This window comes from Oncorhynchus nerka, linkage group LG7 (assembly GCF_034236695.1).
Source record: "Oncorhynchus nerka isolate Pitt River linkage group LG7, Oner_Uvic_2.0, whole genome shotgun sequence".
NCBI lineage: Eukaryota > Metazoa > Chordata > Actinopteri > Salmoniformes > Salmonidae > Oncorhynchus > Oncorhynchus nerka.
The window spans coordinates 21,852,496-21,867,377 of NC_088402.1; the positions used below are offsets into that span (position 1 = coordinate 21,852,496).

At 40.7% G+C, this 14,882-nt stretch overlaps 1 protein-coding gene across 2 annotated transcripts in view; it reads left to right on the plus strand.

The window, feature by feature from the left end:
- Nucleotides 1-12,663: 12,663 nt before the first annotated feature.
- LOC115131324 (polypeptide N-acetylgalactosaminyltransferase 4-like) overlaps nt 12,664-14,882 on the plus strand; it is a 40,479-nt gene continuing 38,260 nt past the window's right edge. The window contains exon 1 of one of the 2 annotated variants that reach the window (XM_029662939.2): nt 12,664-13,022. The gene's annotated coding sequence lies outside the window, so the exon portion shown is untranslated. Of the gene's footprint in view, nt 13,023-13,238; nt 13,261-14,882 lie in introns of those variants that run through there. The other variant, XM_029662940.2, reaches the window with a different exon arrangement.

Consider the following 14,882-nt stretch of genomic DNA (forward strand, 5'->3'; position numbering starts at 1 on the left):
GATATGGCTGACTTGCTTAAACAAATGTGGTTTCTAATGACAATTGAGATGTACAGACTATGGCATAAGGAGAAGACAAGCGGATAAGAGGCATTCTGTAATTTCTACTCTATGAGCAAGCAAGGATGGACATAGTCAATATAACTATTTGTTTAGCACCTTTGAAATGTACAGCGACAGAATTCAGAGCATGGGCCGTTCTTAGTGTACTCCCTGTACACCAAGTCAGAACCGTAGGATAAATAAAGGGGGCATATAAGCAGACAATGAAAGCTCTTACAATATTCAATGATTTTTCTAAAACAGGTTAAAGGCTACATGTGCACCACCAACTCAGAACAGTAGGCGAAATTAAGAGGGGTAAATAGACCAAATTATTAGGGTGAAGCACATGGGCTACTAACATCTTACTACACAACATACACTTAGTATTACTTTCTTAGCTACAGTATACATATCTTCCTGGCATATTACATAATTTATGTAGCATACAATACATTTTTGGACTCACCTTGTTGTGCTGTGCTCACTTGAACAGGAAGATGGCGCGGCAGTCTTTCTTGGGCAAATATTGTCATCAAAATTTGGCATTCTCTGGATTTATGGTGCTTTCAAAACAACTGGGAACTCTGGAAAAAAAAACAAGGTTGAATCATGATGATGTCATTGATCTTCAGGTTGTAGTTCTAGAAAGAGGCCGGATTTACAATTCCGAGTTGGATGACCGTTCAAAACGTATTTTCCCAGTCGGAGCTTGTTTATTCCTGACTTCCCAGTTGTCTTGAACTCACTGAAGTCAAGTTTTTTTTCACAGTTCTGAGTTAACAGTTGTTTAGAGCGCGGCACAAATCATGCTTCATTGACAGCATGGCCAATGTTGAATGCTTATAATTGGAAATTTGGAAAAGAGCCCCTTAATCCCAGATTTGGGACCACACAGCCACTCCACTGAATAGCAGGCTAGCGATTGCTTTGCAATGCTTGAAGTTAACGTTAGCCACTGTCACTGATTCCTTTCAAACCATCATTGTTGAATTTGGGATTTCCAACTGTTGTGTAATGTTTATTTCTAATGGCCGATGAGCACCGATACGTTTTATCTATAATTTCTCTTCACTATTTCTCTTCATATGACAAGGATTAAAAAAGATTTTCCAGTTGTGGTGGAAATTATACCTTGAACTAATAATGAGGAGAGGCAAAGTCAATAATCAATCAAGGTATTACTTTTATTAAAAATGTATTATAATAAGGAGGCTTGTCGCCCCGCATGTGAAGTGGAGTGAGAGCCTAAAAACAGAGTACAGGAGCATTTATTTAGTCAAGCTACCCCATGCAAGCATCTGCAAAACACGTCACCCTATGTATCCGTATGTGTGTGTGTGAAGGGGGAACAACTGAGTGAAAAGGTTGCCTCAGTCTGTCGCAACTGAGTGAGGGCAACAGGCGCCAGAATGACAGGAAGTCACTCCAGACATACTTCCTCTAACAGTAGCTGAATGGTTCACCCAAGTGCCTTTGACTGTCGGCCCATATGATGCATGGTCGTACTGGTCACACGCACACACAAAAACATGAACCGTTCGCCCAGAAACAGGCTCCAAAACAGAACAATGGCTCTATCACTAGTGTGCAGAATATAACACTTTGCCCTGTCTCTGATCAAGAGGAATCAGTCAGTTTCTGTCATATTCTTGGCTGAGTGCCCAGATATCATGGGTCATTATACACACACAGAACAGTTAGAACAGGCCTCTCTTAATGCACACACACACTTTTCTTATCTTATATAAGTTAGTTAAATAAACTATCTCAAGCCCAATGCATAGGCTTAAAGAAGGATATTTTAGTACACAAGCATTAGTAGGGTTTAACAGAAAATGTCCCTCACACAGTAGATTGCCAACTTGATTCATGATGATGACTGCTAGCTAAGATTTTGAAAGTATGATCTTGACATGATCAGTCCAATCAAAGCTACTGTACAAATAATGTGATTTGACGTAATTGTATCTGTGGATAATGACCTTGAGCCTTCTTGGATGGGCACTTCTAATGTAACTCCATGGCAGCACCCTAAGAGTTTCTAGCTCTCCCCTGAGACTTGGCGGTGACGTAGTGTCCTCATGAGTGACAGAATACTGAGCCAATCACGGCGCAAAGCTCCAAATTTTCTGCTGCCTTGCCCCACCAGAAAGCACTGAGCTAGGATGAACCACCTGCATTTTGGAGGTGCCTTACTCAAGAAAACAATGTTCGTATGCGGTATTATTAACTCAATGACAGATTTTTATTTTACATTGTTTGCAAACTGAAATGTGACATACAGTTGAAGTCGGAAGTTTACATACACCTTAGCCAAATACATTTAAACTCAGTTGTTCACATCTCCTGACATTTAATCCTAGTAAAGATTCCCTGTCTTAGGTCAGTTAGGATCACCACTTTATTTTAAGAATGTGAAATGTCATAATAATAGTAGAGAATTATTTATTTCAGCTTTTATTTCTTTCATCACATTCCCAGTGGGTCAGAAGTTTACATACACTCAATTAGTATTTGTTAGCATTGCTTTTTAATTGTTTAACTTGGGTCAAACATTTCAGGTAGCCTTCCACAAGCTTCCCACAATACGTTGGGTGAATGTTAGCCCATTCCTCCTGACAGAGCTGGTGTAACTGAGTCAGGTTTGTAGGCCTCCTTGCTTGCACACGCTTTTCCAGTTCTTTCCACATATTTTCTATAGGACTGAGGTCAGGGCTTTGTGATGGCCACTCCAATACCTCGACTTTGTTGTCCTTAAGCCATTTTGCCACAACCTTGGAAGTATGCTTGGGGTCAATGTCCATTTGGAAGACCCATTTCCAACCAAGCTTTAACTTCCTGACTGATGTCTTGAGATGTTGATTCAATATATCCACAACATTTTCCATCCTCATGAAGCCATCTATTTTGTGAAGTGCACCAGTTCCTCCTGCAGCAAAGGACCCCACAACATGATGCTGCCACCCCCGTGCTTCACGGTTGGGATAGTGTTCTTCGGCTTGCAAGCCTCCCTCTTTTTCCTCCAAACATAACGATGGTCATTATGGCCAAACAGTTCTATTATTGTTTCATCAGACCAGAGGACATTTCTCCAAAAAGTATGATTTTTGTCCCAATGTGCAGTTGCAAACCATAGTTGGGCTTTTTTTATGGCGGTTTTGGAGCAGTGGCTTCTTCTTTGCTGAGCAGCCTTTTAGGTTATGTCGATATAGCACTCATTTTACTGTGGATATAGATACCTTTGTACCTGTTTCCTCCAGCATCTTCATAAGGTCCTTTGCTGTTGTTCTGATTGCACTTTTCACACCAAAGTACATTCATCTCTAGGAGACAGAACGCGTCTCCTTCCTGAGCGGTATGACGGCTGCGTGGTCCCATGGTGTTTATACTTGTGTACTATTGTTTGTACAGATGAACGTGGTACCTTCAGGCATTTGGAAATTGCTCCCAAGGATGAATCAGACTTGATGAGGTCTACAATTATTTTTCTGAGGTCTTGACTGATTTATTTAGATTTTCCCATGATGTCAAGCAAAGAGGCACTGAGTTAGAAGGTAGGCATTTAAATACATCCACATGTACACCTCCAATTGACTCAAATGATGTCAATTAGCCTATCAGAAGCATCTAACTCCATGACATAATTTTATGGAATTTTCCAGGTTGTTTAAAGGCACAGTCAACTTAGTGTGTGTAAACGTCTGACCCACTGGAATTGTGGTACAGTGAATTATAAATGAAATAATCTGTCTGTAAACAATTGTTGGAAAAATGACTTGTCTCATGCACAAAGTAGATGTCCTAACCGACTTGCCAAAACTATAGTTTGTTGACAAGACATTTGTGGAGTGGTTGAAAAACGAGTTTTAATGACTCCAAACGAAGTGTATGTAAACTTCTGACTTCAACTATATATATATATATTATTATTATTTTTGCTTAAAATGTGGAGCTCAGAATCTGCCCTGAATGACGTGTTGTCACCGATTATAACTCATAGCCTACTAGCAACATTTAGAGGTAGACCACTGTCAAATCTTATTCTAGAGTGGGTTGTGCTGTTTCAACTGGGTTAGGATTATCAGACTGGAAAAGTGAAATATGAAAAAAGCTTTTCAATCATGCACTGGCAGACAGTTCAGTTACCTGTTCGAGGGAGTAAAAATCGCAGCGCATCCGATTGATATTTGCTAGTGGGCTGAGGCAATTAAAGCATTTCAGTGAGAGCTTGCTCGGAACGATTTTATTGTCTCTGTGTTTTGATAGACGAGGGATGGAAGCGGTAGGAACAGTTCCAGCAGTGTTATCAGGTGCAAACAGGATCTCCGGCTCCACAGGGGTAAGACATCAGAGGACGCACGCTTCCCAGTTCGCGCGTCACCGCCTCCGGGCCGTGACTCATCCAGTTGGCATTGACGATGATGAGCTCCCCAGTGTGCTAGGTCGGGGGAGAGAAACGACACTTGACTCCGGATCGAATGTTCCTCTAGTACTCAGGGCCATAACCACATATAAAGACACCGAGGTCCGTACCTTGATAATTGATTCAAGAAAAAAAGTATATATCTTTTTTAAATTTCACCTTTATTTAACTGGGTAGTCCTCAACTGGCAGCTTCATTAAATAGTACCTGCAAAACACCAGACTCAACGTCAACAGTGAAGAGGTGACTCCGGGATGCTGGCCTTCTAGGCAGAGTTGCAAAGAAAATGCCATATCTCAGACTGTCCAATAAAAATAAAATATTAAGATGGGAAAAATAACACAGACACTGGACAGAGGAACTCTGCCTTGGAAGGCCAGCATCCCGGAGTCGCCTCTTCACTGTTAACATTGAGACTGGTGTTTTGCGGGTGCAATTTAATTAAGCTGCCAGTTGAGGACTTGTGAGGCATCTGTTTCTCAAACTAGACACTCTAATGTACTTGTCCTCTTGCTCAGTTGTGCACCGGGGCCTCCCACTCCTCTTTCTATTCTGGTTAGAGCCAGTTTGCACTGTTCTGTGAAGGGAGTATTACACAGCGTCATACGAGATTTTCAGTTTCTTGGCAATTTCTCGCATGGAATAGCCTTCATTTCTCAAAACAAGAATAGACTGACAAGTTTCAGAAGAAAGGTCTTTGCTTCTGGCCATTTTTAGCCTGTAATCGAAATCACAAATGCTGATGCTCCAGACACTCAACTAGTTTAAAGAAGGCCAGTTGTATTGCTTCTTTAATCAGAACAACAGTTTTCAGCTGTGCTAACATAGTTGCAAAAGGGTTTTCTAATGATCAATTAGCCTTTGAAAATGATAAACTTGGATTAGCTAACACAACGTGCCATTGGAACACAGGACTAATGGTTGCTGATAATGGGCCGCTGTACACCTATGTAGATATTCCGTAAAAATCAGCCATTTCCAGCTACAATGGTCATTTACAACATTAATAATGTCTACACTGTATTTCTGATCAATTTGATGTTATTGTAATGGAATGGTTTTCTTTCAAAAACAAGGAAATGTCTAAGTGACACCAAACTTTTGAACGGTAGTGTAACTCTGGGTATTCCTTTCCTGTTGCGGTCCTCATGAGAGCCAGTTTCATCATAGTGCTTGATGGTTTTTGCGACTGCACTTGAAGAAACGTTCAAAGTTCTTGTGGGCAAAGCTGTCATCAAGGCAAATGTTGGCTACTTTGAAGAACCTCGAATATAAGTGTAACGGGATTCTTCCTGGGAAGGAGAGGCGGACCAAAATGCAGCGTGGTTATTTTGATACATCTTTAATAAAGATGAAAATAGAACAATATACAAGAAATGTGAAAAACCAAAAACAGCCCTATCTGGTGTAACAAACACAAAGACAGGAACAATCGCCCACAAAACCCAACACCATATATCATATATCATAGTTGAGTACTTTTTTCACCACTACACTGAGATATGAGAAGAATGTAGTTTAACAAAAGTGTATTCAAAATTCACGGGTGCCTCATTACATTATGTGTGCCAGTTACTTCAGGTCTAAGACAATCATAAATAGTAAACAAGTACCACATCAAAAAGCTCTCATACCATCCAATAGAGTCTGTCAAATGCAATTGAGAAAGAGCCAGTTGTATGCAGTAATAGAACTAGCTCTCACATCTCTGTACAGATCCCAAAAGCAGAAAGCTGGCCATTTGCCTGCCTTTCTTCCAAAAGGATTCTTACTTACTGTACAACTTTCTTTGAGGCACAGTCTTCCAAAACAGCTTGCCCACAAGCTTCACACCTCCTTCTCTCCTCCTACCCCCTTTGTGTCTCTTATAAATGACACAAACAGCTCACAGACTTCGATGTGTTGCCAGGACAATGGGATGAGAGCCTTGGGGAGTTTGGTGCAGGAGAGGGGAGGGAGTTTTTGGAGAGTGTGTGTGTGTGAGATGGGAGTTTTGGAGGTATGAGGAAATGGGGTGGTGTGTTTGCATGCCATGGAGGAGCTTTGTTTAACAGAGGCTCCCAGAGGGCCCCGTGGCTAGAATGGGAATAAGCCCTTCTCTCTCACACATTATCACTTAGAGGATTCAGGTTCTGGCTCAGGTCTGCTTTGGCTGCATAAACAGTTGTCGTGTCTTTACTATCATTAAACTGAAGACTTATGGTTTTTATCAAAGATTCTCTGTAATTAGTATTACGCGATTAGACGGATTAATCATGTAACCGTAATTAACTAGGAAGTCGGGGCACCAAGGAAAAATATTCAGATTACAAGGTTATAATTTCCTAATATATCCTTTCAGATATTTTCATATCTGATCCACAGTCTTCTGATTAATGAATGATTTACTTTACCTCACGTTAGTCTCATTCCAAACATCGTAAATTGTTGGTTATCTGCACGAACCCAGTCTTCACTATGAGTCATCCATACATCAATTGTCTTAAATCATTTATTTATTACTAACTAAGTAATTCACAGAAATGCATAAACAAACAAACAAACAAGGTCAATGTGGTTACAAGAAATGATAGGAGAATGTGCCCTAGTGGGCTAAACCGGCATGGCGGCTTGTTAGACAAAAGGGGAAGTGTGGGTCGTCTAAGAAGTCACTACAGAGTGATAATTATAACAATTGAAATGCTAATTCTTTGCACATGAACGCTCACTCATTCGGGAACAATTGCAATCAATATATATATTTACGCTCAGTGTGTCGTCTTGATCGCTGGTGAAAAGTTTGTTTCTGTTGGAGAGTTTCGTCCTCTCTCTCTCTCTCTTTCTCTCTGTCTTGGTTAGAGGGGATAGTTCAGAGTGATATTAATTAATTTGTTATAGAATGGATGTTTCGGTGGTTGTCGTTCTTCGCGTTCAATGATACCGAATTCCTAGCTGCAGACTAGTAATTAATATCAAAGACTTGTTCTTATTCTGTCGGTATCGATAGTCTAAGAGTTTAACCACGTGGTATGTTTAAAAGATTCAGCAATGGTCTACAACCTTTGTCCTCCCCTAATGGAGAAAAACATGGTCTGGTGATAATTTCTCAAAGTTGGGTTTTATTCGGAATGACAGAAAAGGGCTGTCCCAGGACGCCTGACCCTAACTGGGCTCAGGGGCGGTCCTCTGATTTAGTTAACTCAAATGCCCTTTTTGAGTTTTCCTTCATTAAACAGTCCAAAATCATATTACACAATTTTACAAACAGTATCATACTCACTCATTCATCTTATACAACAATTAGATGTAAACCTCATATCTGAGGCTATTATATAAACAGTGTTATGGTAATGTGGCCACACAGTCTCCCATGAGCTTCCCCAAGTTGTGACAAATGGACCAGTTTGTATCTGGATTCTTCATCCGATCTTTTATACTTTCTCCGGAACATGAAATTTGTTCGTACCTCAAGTTCTGTGAGGTGGAAGGAATTGCTTTGTTCTCCATGAAAATTTACTCTGCCTCTTATACTATGTGGCCATGTGGCAGGGTCTTCTCAGGAATTTACGACCTCTCTGACCACAGCAACCTAGTTGAAGTAGGCACGGGGAGGTAGGGAGAGGGGGATGGGGCTTGCTATGCCCAAAGAGGCCAACGTCATTACACAGTGCATGGCACCCTGCCTCTTGCATCCTTGGCACAGTCACTCACCACCGCAGCACACTGTAGCAGCAGCCCCTGGCACAGAGTCAGTCTGGAGGGTGAGAGACACGTCCTTGTTGTGACCTCTCTACCTCCCTCAATGACAGCACAGCGAACTCAAACAACACTCGCTGTCATTGTCTGTATTTCCCTCCTCACTCACTCACTCACTCACTCACTCACTCACTCACTCACTCACTCACTCACTCACTCACCAACCTCCCTCACTCACTGACTCCCTCCCCCCTCCCTCCCTCGCGGTTGCGTAGTAGAACATCATCTGTAATTGATGGAAATATACTCTGACACATCCATTTGGGAGAGCGAGGGTCTGAGGGTAGGCTCAGGTAATTATGAGTCACTCACTGGGTCAACTAAGGTCGAAAGAAATGTCAAAAGTCCCATTAGTGTGTTCACAAATTGACTAGCCTCGCCAGTCCTGGTCGCTGAAGGTCACCCTTACTATTCCTTTCTAATGGCTGAACTTCATAAGGACAGAAGTCAGAATACGGCAGACCTGGGTTTAAATACTATTTGAAATAATTTCACATACTTTAGTTTGACTTGATTGAGCTTACCTGGCTAAATGGAATCAATAGAATAGTCGCACATGAGCAAACCCATCTGGCACTACAGGCAGACGAAAGCAAACACTCAAAGTATTTGAAAGATTTCAAATAGCATTTGAACCCAGACATGGAATGTGGGCCAGAATCCATCTCAATTAAGAGCCGGGACCTTCCAATAGACCTTGATTCACAGTGATTTATTGCATGGTCTAACCAAATGAAAAACAACTGCAGTGTGTGGGGACACTGGAGTAATTATATCACACTTGAAAATGTAGATATTGGCGATGGTGTTGGAAATGCAACAGGGACACTCCATGTTTGTGGGGAGTACGTTCGGTTTTCCGATCAGCTCTCTCTCCTTTGCATAAATGGCATATCCTTGAACAGTGCTCTACAGATTGCAGATATGGTGGAAGAAGTTCACATGGATGGGATTTGAGATGTCATTGGCCTGCTCCGGTATAGTTCCTCTGTGGAATCTATGGTACACACCAAACGTCTGAGGTGCATGAAGGTGGTGAAGAGTATTAAGAAGGCCGTCGATCAGCATTTCAGATGAGTTCACGACTTTGTGACCTGTCCTTGCAGATCTGATTATTGTGCCACTGGTAAATATGTAATAGGATGTACTATCTAACAAAGCCACTAGATGTCGATGCACACTTTGATAATTGTTTTCCCACTGAGCATTGCCTTTCGACTTCTCTAATGACTACTTGATATTCAGCACTCGAAATCCTTTCAAAATAACTGTATGGTTAATAAGGTCCCAAGATGAGAGACGTGTTCAACTTGAACTGTGTTTGACCTGAAACGACCCTCCAGGTAACAATAAGATGCTATAGTCAGACAATGTTCTAATTGGCTTAATCAGGCCAATCTGAGAAAAAAAGCCTTTCTGGCCTGTTTAAACACAGTTTACCACTTTAATGTTGTTTAAGAAACAATTCATTATTGGAATATATTTGACAAATTATGATCTGAATCAACTTCATTGGTCCTTTATCACTTTCCATAGAACAAGCACAAATTGTTAGTCTTTGTATGTAGGCCGACCACTGTCATGTCATGTGATCTCACATTGATACCATAGCTGTCAACACATTGTATGTTTAGTAGAATGTTTCATTCTAATCAATGAATTGAATGAACATTTTTAAAAAATTAGGAACACATGGGTAAGCGAACTTGTACAATTCAGAGGCTGCAACTAATTAAGCTTTTGGATTCAGGAAAGGTTGAAACGTAAGACTATACAAGAGTCCCTCTTGTTTAGTTGCTTGAGATCTCAGATGATATCAGGGAAACGAGACCCCTCTGGTTCCGCCTGGGGGCTCCTGGGAGAGAAAGAAGTGTCAATTGGTTTCAACGGGAGAAAGAGAGAAGGAGAAAGAGAGGGAAAGATAAAGAGAAAATGAGAAAGAAAGAGATGGAAGATGAAAGAAAAGTTCCCTGGCAGGCTACCAATAGTCACAGGTGTCTGCCGAACAATGGGCCAGTACAATGGTGGTTGCCAGCCTGGCACACTGCTGCCCAGCCAGGACTGGTTCGGTATGAACAGGACCCCTAGAGGAAAAGACACCAAACCAATCCTTATAGGGGATTAAACTGTTAATAAATCATTTGGGGGGTAATTTGTAGCTGTCATTTGTTAATTTACCGTAAAAGAGGTGTAGCCTATACTCTTTTCCTGTTAAAATTATGTTATTACACTGTGACACACGATTCACAGTCTTGTGAGAATGATTGTGAACTTGAGTTATTTACAAAAATTATAACTGGCTTCATTGAATATCCTCAGCATTTGCATTAAATATCGACAACATTCCAGCAGTGGAGGCTGCTGAGAAGAGGACGGCTCATAATAATGTCTGGAACGGATCAAATGAAATGGCATCAAACACTTCAAAACCATGTGTTTGATGTATTTGATACCATTCCACTCATTCTGCTCCAGCCATTACCACAAGCTCGTCCTCCCCAATTAAGGTGCCACCAACCTCATGTACATTCCAGTATTGCGTTTATATTCTTATCAGTGCTAGTCTGTGCATTGAACTTTAGCCACAACCCATTCTACAGCCTGTGATATCAGATTCAAACCTAAACCCCGTTTTAAGTTATGAAACCATAAACCATGTGTTGGTATTGATCTAACATAAGCAACGTTGTCTTGACACTGTGAAATGAGAAGGCAAATAAATGATTCACACAGAACACTTTTCCTGATAGCTGGCTGTGAATTGTATCTATTGGAATTGAATTTGTTTCATATTTTCAGTGTTTGAGTGATCCGTCCTCGGTCGTCTGCAATAGCTACAGACTTGAACTGACACGTGGCCACAGGTGTTCTCAAGCCACATTCATATAGTTCCTCTCCTTTTACTGAAGGTCACATTTCCAAAGTTTTTATTTGGCAAATAAACCTGAACTGACTGACAGCTCTCTGGTTAAAGAAACCTGTTCTCATGCCATACATTTGTTGACATTGCAATGCCTATGTAGTCAATTACACAGAGTAGGCCTAACCTGTTTTATACTGTTGAAATATGCCACACCGGGGCTGCCCTTTGCAATAAAGTCGGTGGAGTTGAAGTCCAGGTTATCTAGGCTACTTCAGGCTTTGAAACACAGGGATGTAGACAGTAGATGGATATTTACCAGGTAATAAAGGCTGGGTACAACAATGGTCTGTAGGATGTGAAAGAAAGGCTTCCTTTAACCAACAGTTGTGAAATACTGACCACAAAAAAGTCAAAGCCAAACAGTTATGGTCCAAAGGTTTGATTCTGTTAACTCCTCCATTCCCAAGCACATTTAAGGGGGTGTTTCACATCCTTTTACATTTATGCATATATGTGCCTTTTGTTTATTCCCACAAGTATTCAACAATTGTTTTTTTATTTGTCAATTTTAAGAAGTTGTCAAAAAGAATGTTAATGTTCAAAAGCATGCAAACTTACATAGACATATTGAGAGTTCAGACTGGGGTACATGAAAATCTAATTAATAAATGCAGGCTCTAACCTGTAAGCCACACCTCTTAAGAGTGTCAACCATGGATAGAATATATATACACATATACAGTACCAGTCAACAGTTTGGACACACCTACTTATTCTAGGGTATTTCTTTATTTGGACTATTTCTACATTGTAAAACTATGAAATAACACAAATGGAATCATGTAGTAACCGAAAACGTTCTAAAGAAATCCAAATATATTTTATATACTTCAAAGTAGCCACCCTTTGCCGTTGTAATGTGTTCGCTAAGAATCGGGAAGCAAGTACAGGGAGTGAATTTAATAAATAATGGAACAAAACGAGAGTAGGTACAGACATAAAAGATTGGAACAGAATCAATAACACCTGGGGAAAGAACCAAAAGGAGTGACAGATATAGGGGAGGAAATCAGCAAGGCAATGGAGTCCAGGTGAGTCTCATGAAGCGCAGGCGCACGTAACGATGGTGACAGGTGTGGTAATGAATAACCTGGCGACAACGACTGCCAGAGAGGAGGAGCAGGAGTAGACGTGACAGCCTTGATGATAGCTTTGCACACTCTTGGCATTATTTCAACTGGAATGATTTCCGACATATGCTGAGCACTTGTTGGCTGCTTTTCCTTCACTGTGTTTCTAACATCAATTTGATGTTATTTTAATGGACAAAAAAATGTTGCTTTAATTTAAAAAAAAAAAAGGAAATTTCTAAGTGACCCCAAACTTTTGAACACTATTAGAGATATGGATTAACTGGTAAAGTGTCACATAACGCCAAACACACACACAATATATATAAGATCAATTAGCTACATTTTTAATGTATTATTTATGACAGAAAATGTGTTACAAGTGGACATCACGTTTTATAAAATGATGAAATATTATTTTTCCCCGCAATGTTATGCTCACGTGTTTTAAAATTATTTTTATGTTTAGCTCTAACTTCCTGGTGACCAACCAACTACACTTGCTTAATCAGCAAACCTGAATTTCTGGAATAACACGCGGTTTTAAAGTAAAACATATTTTCCAGTACGCCTACATTTAGTCTGGTATCTAATTGAGTACACAGCTTGAAGAAGCTTCCATTGAAATCGAGTGAAAACAAGAGCTGGCTACCTAAATTCCAGAACGTAAAAGTGACATCCCCAGCTAGCCAGCGCTCATCAACGTGGAGAGGACGTGGTTGTGCCTTGTGCTTACTGACAGCTGTAGTCAGAGATAGAAGACAGATGCAAACTAGAGAAAACCCTGAGCAGTTTCTAAGAACACGGAATGTAGTGGAATGATAAGGTAAGAATTATATTAACTTGCACACTTGGCTAATCAGGTGTAATCTATCAAGCAAGGTAATTTAGCTAGCACCAATGGTCGCCCTGGACCAGAGCTAACTATCAAGGAGGTCCGTCAGCTGGCTAGCAGATAGATAGCTTTCTCTTTTGCTACAGGACGTTTTGCTAAACGTGGCTAACGTTAGTTGATGTGTAAGTCTCTGGTTCTCGAAAATTACTGGCTGGGCAACCAGCTCCAAGTGAGTAATACGCTAGCGAACGTCAGGTGTATAACAAGCTATCTAACGTTTGAGTCTCTGATTAGATAACTATCTCTCAGATCTGATAGCTAGTTAATATAGCTAGTTAGTTAACGTTAGAAATTCTAATTTGACAGCTGAACTAGGCTAACCTAACCCATGTCCATGCAAATAACTTTTACTAATGTTATTTTGTAACAAACCGTTTGTAACAACAGGATTGATTTAGCAAGTGTGCTTTCTATTCCCTGATTTCACATGGACACGGGTGTTCATTCTAAATGCTTTTAAACCCTTCCCAGTCCCAGCTATGAGCTAGTTATTATAGCTCACTATAAACCTCGTCTAATCTGAATTGAAGAGGATCTAGATTCTCTGCAGTTTTAACATTATCAGCATATTTGCATTACAGTGATAAGTGATTCTGTATTGTCTATAATTGATGCCTGTCAAGTTCCTTGAACTAGCTATCTAGTCTGTTGGAACAAAAGGTAGTCCTGCTGATTGCTGAAGATGGATCTTCTGCTCACTCCCTGCACTCAGACCACAAACTTAACATCTGGGAAAACAATAACTAAACTAAACCTGTCAACATACAAGAATACATCAGTTATCATTTTAGAGTTTGAGTCAACAGCATGCAAGATGCATCACGTCTATTAAAGAGAAAGTAGGCTGAAGCTGAACTACAAGCTTTCCCTGTAGGCTATAGTCTATTTGCGTCAGTGTGTGAAATACATTTGATATAACACTTATCAACCTCCTGATACGGCCAGCCGTCGGTCTTACTACAGTGTGTAGGTCTAGCGTAATCACTGAGGAGTCGTTTGTGTCATTGAGGGATGTTTTTCAATGCTGAATGTTTACACTGAGTAAATGCTCACATAAGCCTGTTGGCACTTGTAGTTGAAGCTGGCCAGCTGTTCCTCTCTGGTGTACCAGTGACACTCCGGGGGGAGGATGAGTTTCCCGTAGGTACAAATCTAGGATCAGCATCCCCTCCCCCCATTCTAACCATTAGGGGGGTAAATGCAAAACTGACCCAAGATCAACGTTGGGGGAGGGGGGGCAACTTTAACCTACACCATTCAGTGACACTGATAACATCATGGTAAAATACAGAATGTACTAGTACCTATTTTGTCATGGGTTTTTCAGTGCTGAAGGTTGATTTTTATTTGCTGGTTGAAAAAAGACACACCGTATATACATTTTAAAAACGTGACAGGGATATCACAAAGAAGTCAGACTTATTTCCATTGTGGAAATAAGTTAACAGCGAGTAAACTCTCACATATTGGCCCTCATGTTTCAGGTTGTCCAGCTGTTCATCTGCAGTGTACCAATCCAATCACTGTACCATTCAGTACTCCATTCAGTGACACAGATACAATCACACAGTATGTGTGTCAATCACACAGTATGTAGGAATGTACTGACACCTATTTTCTAACTTGCAGTTACTGTTGTCAGTGCAACTTGTTTGACTGGTCTCTGAGATGGATGTCACAGCAAAAGCGCAGCCCTGTTCCGTGTTTGTACTTTAACATCCTTGTAGATTACGCTAGCTCTCTGTCAATGTCAGGGGGATGTTTCTTCTCCTTAACTGTTGCAGATGAAGA